The sequence below is a fragment of the Coffea arabica genome, chromosome 6e (genome assembly GCF_036785885.1).
Source record: "Coffea arabica cultivar ET-39 chromosome 6e, Coffea Arabica ET-39 HiFi, whole genome shotgun sequence".
NCBI classification, from domain to species: domain Eukaryota; kingdom Viridiplantae; phylum Streptophyta; class Magnoliopsida; order Gentianales; family Rubiaceae; genus Coffea; species Coffea arabica.
In genome coordinates this window covers 43055334-43066733 of record NC_092321.1, presented here as the reverse complement: position 1 = coordinate 43066733, position 11400 = coordinate 43055334, and positions in this window count along the sequence as shown.

Below are 11400 nucleotides of genomic sequence, written 5' to 3'. Positions count from 1 at the left end.
AATTGACCCAGGAATGGAAACCTAAATCTGTTTCACTCAACCAATGTCTTCATCAGAAGGTTGAAACACAAGTTCAAGCCATCCCTGAATGTTTCATGTTTCAAGAAACAGATTTTCCCCCTTTAGAATCATTTGTTAAAAATGGTTCTAAACATACCCCAAAAATCCAAAATGTGGCTCTTATAGTTTTTACCCACAGGAGAAACAGTTAGTCCTAGTCCTGCTGAAGAAGTTCTCAATTGGCATACAGAAAACTCTCTTGTTCAAAATTCTGCACTTACTTCTATTCACAAAAATGTTACAGAAGTAAGCGGAAAAATTGATCATGTTGATACGGCAGTCAAATCACAGAATTCCCAGGTATCACATATTATTGATGTTTTTGAAAGAAGGCTTGAAGGACTCAAGTATGAATTACCTACTGATTCATCTTCTTTAGCTAGTTTTGTTTTGAATAAAGAAAAGGAAACTCAATTTATTCAAAATCAACTTGCTACACTCAGAACAATAGGAGAAGTTCCTAAATTTGATATTGGACCAACTGAACCATCTTCTAAGGTAAGTCCAGGTTTTGGTGCTACACCTATCAGAAACTGGCCAACACCTTTTTATTTTGGAGGAGTTACCACTCCTAATCCTTCAGTATTTTTCCCTGACCAAACACCACAAACTTCTAAACCTTTTGATATTGCACAGGTTTTGCGAGAATATCTCAAAAACAAACAAAAGCAAAAGGAAGAAGAAATAGCCAAGCAAAAGGCTCAAGAGGCAGAAGAAAAAGCTGAAGCAGAAAGGAAGAAAAGCAAAACAAGTAGCACAAGAAGCAGACACTTCATTAATGTATTCCGTGCATACTAATCCTCTGTTCTCTCTTAACCAGGAAAGGAAAGCAAATGAAGCTACTAAGATCTGTGATAATCCTCTTCATGAAGATTCAATTCCATACATTTCAACACACTCACAAGTTTCTGAAGAAAATAACACAAATGAAGAATCAACAGAGCTTGAGACGACCTCTACAACTAGTTCTGAAGTTTCTGAGGAATTTTCTTCTGAAGAAACCATCATGGAAACTAACCATCCTTTTGAAGAAGAACAAATTCTAGAAGTTAATCTGGCAGATAAACCTGAAGTTGTATACCCTGAAGATGAAGAAGAAGTTGGAACATCATTCATACCACAAAAGTCTAACTTTCCAAAATCTAAGGGAGTACAAATTTTTACAATTGATAATATTCCTGCTAAACAATGGGAAGCAAGATTCCAAGAATTTCATGCTTGGATGATTGTCCAGAATTTAACTGAAGAATCTCATTTTGAAATCTTATTAGTCTTTACTGTTCATTTTGCAGGAATTCTCAAAGACTGGTGGACAAGTTTAGGAGATCGGGATAAGATGACTTTCTTAACCCTGCAAGACTTCTCTGAAAACATTAATATTCTTCATCTAATGTTTATTGGAGATGTTAAAGAAAGCAAAGAAACTAAGCGAAGAGAATTCTTTCAAATGAAATGTTTGTCTTATGAACGAAGAGATCTTAATAAACATTTCAAAAGAATGACTAAATTATTTTTTGCCCTTGGTGTAGATATCAACCTCAAACAGGCTTTTATCAGTTCTCTTCCCAAATCTCTTGCAGATGGTGCTGAAATATATATCCATAACAAATATGGATCTATTCTTAATCTATCTACAGGACAAATCAAGCAAGCAGTTCTCTTATCTCTTGATGACCTATGCAATAAGAGAAAGGTCATTCGTGAATATCTTAAAGGAGATGTTTGTTTAGATCAAGCCTGCAAAAAGCCTGAACTGATAACAAAGGGAAAATGTCAAGCATGTGTCCCATTCAAACGAAGAAAGAAATTCAAAAGATTCAAAAGCTTTAGCAAAAGATACAAGGGATTCCCTAAAAGACCTTTCAGAAAGAAATGGAGATATTTCAAAAGGAAAGGCAAGAAATTCCGAGGGAACAAAGGAGACAAATGTTTCATATGTGGAAAACCAGGACATTTTGCACAAAATTGTCCTCAAAATCAAAAGGGAGTACATCTTATTTCAGAAATTCAAAATGAACTCCATTTTCATATTTCTGACTTAGAATCTGAATTTTCTGAACAAGAAGAAGTCACTGACTCAACTCTTTTGGCATTACAGGTCCCTGATGAAATCTTTACTATTACTCCAATAAAGATTGAAAAGAAGACTTATCCTCAAGCTTTAGTTCACATCTTATTGGATAAGTACTCTAAACCAATTCCACTCATTGCATTTTTTGATTCTTGTGCTTCACTTTCAATCATGAAAAAAGATGTTTTGCCAGATCATTATTGGACTCCATATGTTCATGAGTTTAGAGGGGCGGATGGGAATCTTTTTTATACTGAATTTATAACTAAAACTCCCATTACTCTCAAACTTCTTCCAGATTGCTGTGTGAGCTCAAAATTCCTTGGAGCAACTTTTGTTTCAAAGGATCTTTATCGTGAGAATAAATATCTTGCTACAGGAAAAGGGATAAAATCAAAAAAATATTTTAAACCATATATTGATATCCCAAAATTGTATTTTATCCAAGAAGAACAAATTATGTTGATAGAAGCCCAGCTCAAGGATTTTCAAGAAAAAATGATTAAAGAATCATGTGCTTCCAATCATCAAGAGTTTCTGGAAAAATGTGATCATCTCCTTTGGGAAAACCCTGATTTTATATCCAACTTCCCTTCAAAAAGAATGTGGATATAAATCCTACAAAAGCTAGTCATTCAGGAATGAATCCTGAAGATACTAAGCTTGCAGAACAAGAATGCGAAGAGCTCCTAAAGTTTGGTTTAATTGAACTTTCTGACTCTCAATGGGCATGTCAAGCATTCTATGTCAACAAGAGATCTAAGCAGGTAAGAGGAAAGATGAGATTGGTAATCAACTACCAGCCTCTCAACATTTTTCTTCTTCATGACAAATTTCCTATTCCCAACAGATTTACACTGTTTGCTCAGATTGCCAAAGCAAAATGGTTTTCAAATTTTGATTTAAAATCTGGCTTCTGGCAGTTGGGAATTCATCCTGATGATAGGCATAAAACAGGCTTTTGCATTCCAAATCATCACTTTCAATGGAAGGTCATGCCTTTTGGTCTCAAAACGGCACCTTTACTTTTCCAGAAAGCCATGATAAAGATTTTTCAGCCTATACTACATTCAGCCCTAATATACATTGATGATATTCTTCTTTTCAGTACTTCTTGGGAAGAACATTTCCAATTGCTTAATACTTTTCACAATATTGTTAAGCAATACGGAATCATGATTTCTGAAAAAAAAATATTTTTGGCAAAACAAGAAATTTCATTCCTTGGAATGAAAATTTCTAAAGGTACTTGTACCCCTGAACAACATGTTGGACAATCTATCAAAGATTTTCCAGAAGAAAATCCGACAAAAACCCAGGTGCAACAATTTCTTGGAATTGTTAACTATGTCCGGGAATTTATTCCCAAAACTGCACAGTATATTAGTCCTTTGACTGAAATGCTCAAAAAGACACCTCCATTATGGGGATCTTCTCAGACCCAAGCAATTCAAAAGCTCAAACAGAAACTGGTAAATCTTTCTATCCTCCACATCCCAGCTGAAGGCAAGAAGATATTACAAACTGATGCGAGTGATCAATATTGGGGAGCTGTACTTCTTGAAGAAGACAAGCAAGGTACCAGACATTGTTGTGGATTTGCAAGTGGAAAGTTCAAAGTCTCTGAACAACATTATCATTCCACTTTCAAGGAGATTCTTGCAGTAAGAAATGGAATTAAAAAATTCTCTTTCTTTCTTTTATGTCATCACTTTTTGGTAGAAATGGATATGGGATCATTTCCTAAAATGCTGCAGTTCAAACAAGAAACCATTCCAAACCCACAACTCCTTAGATGGTCAGTGTGAGACACCGTAATTTTCTCATTTTCTGGGTTTTATTCTATTTAATGGCATATTTTCTGCATTTTCTTTATTAGAAAAATTTTCTAGATAATTTTTATGAGCAAATAGGGTTTTAAAATTATTTTTCTAGTATCGGTTAGTTTTTGAGAAATTAAGAACGTACACCGGACGTGGGACCCGCTAGTGCGGAAAGTTCGGAAAAATTCGGCCAGTTAGGTTCAGTTTTGGATATCGGATTTATTTTACCAGGTGTTAAGAGATAATTGAAGGTTGTTATATGAATGAGAGTGGAGAGACAAGAAGATAAGCTTACACATAAAAGGCGCTACATGTCGCGTTTCTATTCGAGGGTGGACTTTTGACCAAGATATTTTCTTTCCTTCTTAAAACTAATTTTGACCAAAAATCATCTTCCATTTCTCCCTCTTTGGCCGAATTTCTTGGTGGAAAAGAAGAGAAAAACTCTCAACTTCTTTCTTCAATTTCTTGCTTGAATCTCACAAATCAACCGTTTAAATTCCAAAATTCTCCACAAAAGTGAGTTGCTAAACTAGTTTAAGGGGATTGGTGGAGCCATTTGGGAAGAACAAGCCCTAGCAATCTTGTTTCTTGAGGTTACAAAGGTGAGTGGTTAAGAAATTATCCCTTTGTTGGTTTTGATGTGAAATTAGTAGAGGTTGGTAGTTAAAGATGCAATTTTGTGGAGTATTTCATGAATTATGGTTGTGTAGTCTAAGTTTTCTATTTATTGGGATTTTTTCTGTTTTCATATGATTAATATTGTTTGCTCATGTATGATGGTCTAGTATGGGTTAGAATGAAGCTTTGGTATGAGAATTGTAATGATTAGTGGAAAATTTCTGGTTTGAAGCAAAAATTTCCAGATTAGGGTTTCATTTTTCCCCAATTCTGCCTGGCACTGTTCATCATAGTTAGAGGCCGAATTAGCCTTGGGTTAAAACATGAAAGTTGTAGGGATTGATATTGTAGAGATTCCTCCAAAATTTCAGGTCAATCGGAGCAACGTAGCTTGTGAAAAGACTGAAATACCCCTGATGCCCTATTTCTACCCGAACTTGAGAATTGCTTCTGTGATTGGCTAATTTGATTGGGAATGCTTCTGATTTGGTTGTTGATGTCTTCTGAAGAATTGTAGCCTTGTATCTTAGCTTTCGGATGACTTTAGAATCACTTGATTTGGACTTAGGTAACCTGACTTATGATGTTTGAACCAGAATGCGGTTAGTGAACCTGTTTTTGCGGTTCTGGTTTAGTATATTGAATTTTTGACCCGATTACACTAGAAACTGGACTGAGTAGCCTTCTTCAACATTGTATCACTATCTCTTAGCTTCGAATGGGTGTATCTTGCACCTCTATCCGATAATCGTAGTGCCAATGGTGCCAAAACCGCAAAATGATGTCAAAAAACTGTTTTATGGTTTAGAGCTTAACTTTCATTTCCGGACTTTTCCCTAGCTTGAATTGTACTAGTACTACTTGGAGCTTACTAAACGGCTATTGAAATTAAATTTTTGTGTGTGTACCTTTGGGTTTGAATAAGAAAAATAATGAAGCCATAAATGGCTGGAAATAGGAAAATACAAAGGGCGTGCTGCCCAAATTTTCGCTCAAGGGCTAAGCTTCTATTTGAACTTGTATATTTTCGTTTGGCAAATACTATGCCCATTTTCCATTTTAAAACATGATACCTTTTCCATTTGAACCTTCAAATGTTTATTTACTACTTCATACCAAAATATCGAGGTATGACCTAAGGGTTTCTCAATCAAGACATGTAGGCCATAATACCTACTTGAATGTATATTGATTTTGAACCACATAAACGATTCCGAAAACTAATATTTCTGAGCCTATCTGGTTGGATTCCGACTTGACTTTGATTCAAGTGTTTTCCATTGGAACTGTTATAACCCTTTGAGTTTGGTTTATGACACCCTAGTTGTTTCCGTCCACAGATCCAAATGGCTTTATTTTCACTTTAAAGTCACCTTTATCCGTTTTACTCGTAACTAGTCGAGTTCCTTGATTCCACTTACTTGTTTTGCTAGATGAATTGTAATATTCTTTCTCGTTGAATCATAGGTTTTCTCGGTGATCGAGGGTAAGATTCGATAGGACATTTTGGACGTTATTTTGCATAATTCGGTGAGTGTTCCTTGTTTGTTATGTTTCTTGATTATATGGCTTGTATATATGACTGATAACATGTTAAACGCTTTCAATGATTAGCCAAAACGAGTTTTCTAGGCGAGTGTGTACTTTATTGCACTCAGCCTAAATGATTGTGAAATTTTCAATGATTGAACGATTGAAATGTTACTTGTGCATGAATGTAAGCCTTTTGGCTGAACTGGTCACTGCCCCTTGTTAGCGATCGACTCGAGCCAGAAGCGGACTCGGTCCGGCGATATGGTGACCTGGGTGAACGTTTGATATACTCGAGTATTACCTTGTAGGTTGGTGGAGGTTGTGTGACAGCCCCACCTCCCCCTAAGGCGAACCAAAGGGTTCGGCGGACCGCCTGCCCAGCTCTCGCCGGGACTCAGTCGATCACTTCCATCCTCGAGCAAAAACTAGATCCAGCCCATACGAAAAATATAGCAATGATCCAAAAACTTAAACGAAACTTATATACATTACGATCTCAAAAGAAGTACAACCGTCGAATATACAAAGGTTCCAAATCCACCATACAACCAGCCCGTGCCAAGCACTAAGGCGAGAACCATTACAAGAAAAATCAAAAGCTAGACCAGCTAGTCTATACAGAGCTCTCGTCCTTGCTCGCCTTCCCCTGTTAAGGAAAACAAAACTAAAGGGATGAGCTAAAAGCTCAGTGAGGTTCCGAACAGGTAATTAAACAACAACGCCAATACATAAACCATCAATAATCAATAATTCAAGAAACATTTAGCATGGAAAACAATAAGAACACATACATTAAAAGGATACGGGCTCACAAGGAGCCAAATATTCCCGCGCTCGCTCGTTCCCCTGACATTTCCTCCTTCCTTCAATCTTTTAAAAATGCATTTTTTTTCTTTTTGTAAATAAAACCCGCGCTTCATTTAATCATTCATTTCATTCACCCCCTTCCCAGCCATTGGCCGGGCTCCACCAGACTTCAAGGTAATACTCGAGTATACCAAAACGTTCACCCAGGTCACCTAATCGTCCGACCGAGTCCGCTTCTGGCTCGAGTCGATCGGTAACAAGGGGCAATGGCCAGTTCAGCCAAAAAGGCTTACATTCATGCGCAACTAGTATTTCAATCATTAAATCCTTGAAAATTGCACAGTTATTTAGGTCGAGTGCGATAAAGTACACACTCGCCTATAAAGCTCGTTTTGGAAATTGGAAATCATTAAAAGCACTTAACACGTTATCACTCAAGAATACAAGTTATGAAGTCAAGGAGCATTTAACAAACAAGGAACACTCACCTAACTATGCAAAATAACGTGCGAAATATCCTTCTGGATAGAATCCTTAATCACCGAGAAAACCTAAGATTCAACGAGAAAGAATATAGCACAGCCAATTAGGTGAAATCGAAGAAACCCAATAAATGATGAGTAAAATGCATAAAAATGACTTTAAAGCAAAACGGGGCATTTGGACTGATGGACGGAAATATCTAGCGTTTCATAAACCAAACGCAAAGCTAAACTAAAAGGGTTATAAAATTTTGCGGCAAAAAGCACTTGGACCAAAACTAGCCTTCAAGTAAAAATTTCGGCAGCAAATCCCTTGTTTTTACCTATTTTCCAGCCATTAATGGCTTCATTATTTCCTCAAATCAGTCCCAACATCTTACACAAAATAATCTCATTTCCAAAAGCCGTTCACTAGGCTTAAAGTCATTCAAGTACGGGATTTAGCTAGGAAAATGACCGGAAATAAAAGTCAAGCCCTAAAATATTCCCATAAGCATAATAAGACTCGAATACAAGTCATAAACCAATGCCAAATACTACCGAAAGAGGGTTCCATAAGCATACATAAGCATTAGAGGAAACCAGAAAAATCCGGAAAAGATTTAGCTTTACCCCTGAAAAAACAGTTTTTGACCTCATTTTACGGTAATGGCATCAAAGGCACTACGATTGTCGGATGAAGGTGTAAAACCCAGCGTTTCGAAGCTAAGAAATAGGGCTACAATGTTCCAGAAGGCAACTCTGTCCAGTTTCGGGTGCAACCAGGTCCAAAAGGCAAAATACTACACCAGAACCGGAAAAACACATTCACAAATCGCATTCTGGTGTAAACATCATAAAACAGGCTACCTAAGTCCAAATCCAGAAATTCCAAAGCCACTCGAAAGCTTAGAAACAGGGATACATTTCATCAGAAGACCTCAACTACCAATTCCATAGCAATTCCAGCCAAAACAACCAATTACAGGCGCAATTCTTACATTCGGATAAAACCAGGACAGCAAGGGTAATTTCGACTTTTCTCATTCTACGCTACTCCGATTGACCTGAAATTTTGCAGGCACCTCTAAAATGTCATTCCCTACAACTTTAATGTTTTAAGCCAAGGCCAATTCGCCCTCTAACTAGGAGCTACAAAACCAGGCAGAATGTTATTCACAAAAACCCTAACTTGTCAATTTTTCTTCCAAACAGAAATTGGTTGTAATTACCCACTTTTTCCACCTCCTAGAGTCATTATATACCATTTCCAATCATCATAGATAGCCACACAATCATGTTCATATTAAAACAGAAAAATCACCAATAAATAGAAAACTTCACTAATTCAACCACAAATCAAGATGTAATCCATAATATTGCACCTTATACTACCACTAATCACAAATTAAGCATCATTAGAGGGAGGAAAAGAGTAATCCATCACTCACCTTGGTAAAACAAGAGAGAGAGCAATTAACCACCTTAGCTTGCCAAACAACTTCACCAAACAACTCACCAACACTTCCTTAAGGATTTCTATGGAACAAAAACAAGAGTAGATGATTGTGTGATTGGATTTGAGCAAGAGGATTTCAAGAAATTGGAGAGGTTTTTTCTTTCTTCTTGAGAGAGAGGGCCGGCCACTTGAAGAGAAGAAAATGGGAAATTTTGGCAATATTTTGTGATTTATTTGGTCAATTAGAAAAGGTGAATAGTGGTCTTACTTAAGACCCAATCCTATGGTGACACTTGTCACCTTCATTAATGCTTGCCTAACTTTTGCCTCTCTTATACCAATCCACTTAGCATCCTCTACTTATCTCTTAACACCCGGTAAATTAATTCCAGTATCCAAAACTTAACCTAGTTGGTCGAATCTTTCCGAGCTTTTCGCACTAGTGGGTCCCACGTCCGGTATACGCTCTAAATTTCTCAAAAACTATCCGATACTAGAAAAATCATCCAAAAATTATATCTGCTCCGTAACAATATCTAGAATTTTTTCTAATCACGAAAATGCAGAAAACAAGCCATGAAAAATAATAAAACCTAGAAAATGGGAAAAATTACGGGTTCTCACAAGTTGGTGGAGCCTGGCCAATGTCCAGGAGAAGGTGAATGAAAAGAACGAACGAACGAACGAACGAGGGTTTTATATATAAACGAAAAATGCATTTTCAAATGAATGAAGGAAAGGGGAATGACAGGAGGACGAACGAATGAACGAACGTATCCTTTTCATGTGTGACTATTGTAAATGTTGTAAATGTTTCTTGACTTATTGTTTGATTTATGGCTTGATTCTATGTTCGAAACCTCACTGAGCTTTTAGCCCATCCCTTTAGTTTTGTTTTCCTTAATAGGGGACGGCGAGCAGGATGAGAGCATAGACTAGCCTAGTCTAGTTCTTTTGTTATTCTTTGTAATGGTTCTCGCCCTAGTGCTTGGCACGGGCTGGACGTATGAAGGATTGAGAACCTTTGTATATTCGATCTTTATACTCCCTTTTGGGATGGCAATGTATATAAGTTCCGCTTTAAGTTTGGATCGCTGCCCTATTTATTCTTGTGATTTATTCCGATTTTAATTGAGAACTGTAGTGAATGACTGAGTTCCGGCGAGAGCTGGGCAGGCGACCCGCCGAACCCTGGGGTACGCCCTAGGGGGAGGTGGGGCCGTCACAGGTGGTATCAGAGCCTAGGCTTCAGATCTTTGTAGTGTATCCTAGGCTAAAGTTTAGGATGCCGGACTGTGGGAATTCGATTTGACTTTAAAGTTAAGCAATTGAGGGATAAAACCTAGAGCCTGCTTCACGTGGTCTCTGCGCGGAGTGAGCCTGGACTAAGTGGTGAATGAGTATGAGGGACTAAGTGCTTGTTCGAGCATAAGCCATGAATTGTGAATGTTATAGGCTTTACATTTTCTTATGGTATTTGAGGATCATAGATAGGTACGTCGGGTAGGAATTTCGATTGTAGACAGTTTACTCTTGGGACTGGCCAGCTCGAGATATGAATTGTCTTATTTCGGATTCTTGTGCCCGAGTACTCCAAAGTTGAGGTGGCGTTAAGTACTTGAAATTTGCATTTTGGGATCATGAACAGGCTTTGTCTGGCTAGAATGAGCACGAGAGGTCAATGGACATCTAGTTGGATAGAAAGTGACGTGAGAGACCGGACGAGCTTAACAGGGTGTGGGGCAACGTATCCCTTTTCTTGTGATGCACCCATATATGGCTACTACATGACGTTAGCATATGAATTCGTGTATATGATTATCTGTCAAACTTGATATGTATTTGTGATATGTATTTGTATATTTGATTCTGTACCTCCTTGATCTGGCGTGTTATGTGCGTGTAGACACCAAATTTTGGTGTAATTTCATTTACTAATTATTTTTTAGTCTGTGCTCGTTTTTTTTTCACTTTTTAGTTTTTAGTTTTTTAGTTTTTTGTGTTTTTAGCATAGAATTTCTTGAAAATGAAAAAAAAGGAAAAAAGAAGAGAAAAAGTGAAAAATGATGAAAAATGAAAAATGAAAGAAAAAGAATGAAAGTGGCAAAAATAGGTGGAAGTGTGCATGTTGAACAAGTGTACAAAACAATCATGGGACAAGTGGTTAAGGAATTTGAGGGACAAGTGTCCCTTTTGTTTAATTGACAACACAACATTTAGGAGGACACTTGTTTAGCTTAGAAGGGAGGTTTTGAGAATTGGAAGAAAAAAAGAGGCCACGGATGAGAGAAAAACAGAAACAGAGGAAAAAAAAAGAGAGGAGAAAAACAAGGAAGTTGGAGGCGGACGGAGGGGCTGAAAAAACACGAACAAGCGGAAGCAACGGGCTTTAGAGCAGAAAAAAGAAAACAGGCAACGAGGAGAAGTTTTAGGGTGGTGAACGGAAAAGAAAAGAGAGGTCGGGAGAAGGTTGCAGGGGAGAGCTGGGAAAAAGCAAACATCAAAAAGGGAGAGCCGTGGAAGGAAGCCAGCGGTTACGGGCAGAAGGAAAAGAATGGGAAAAGG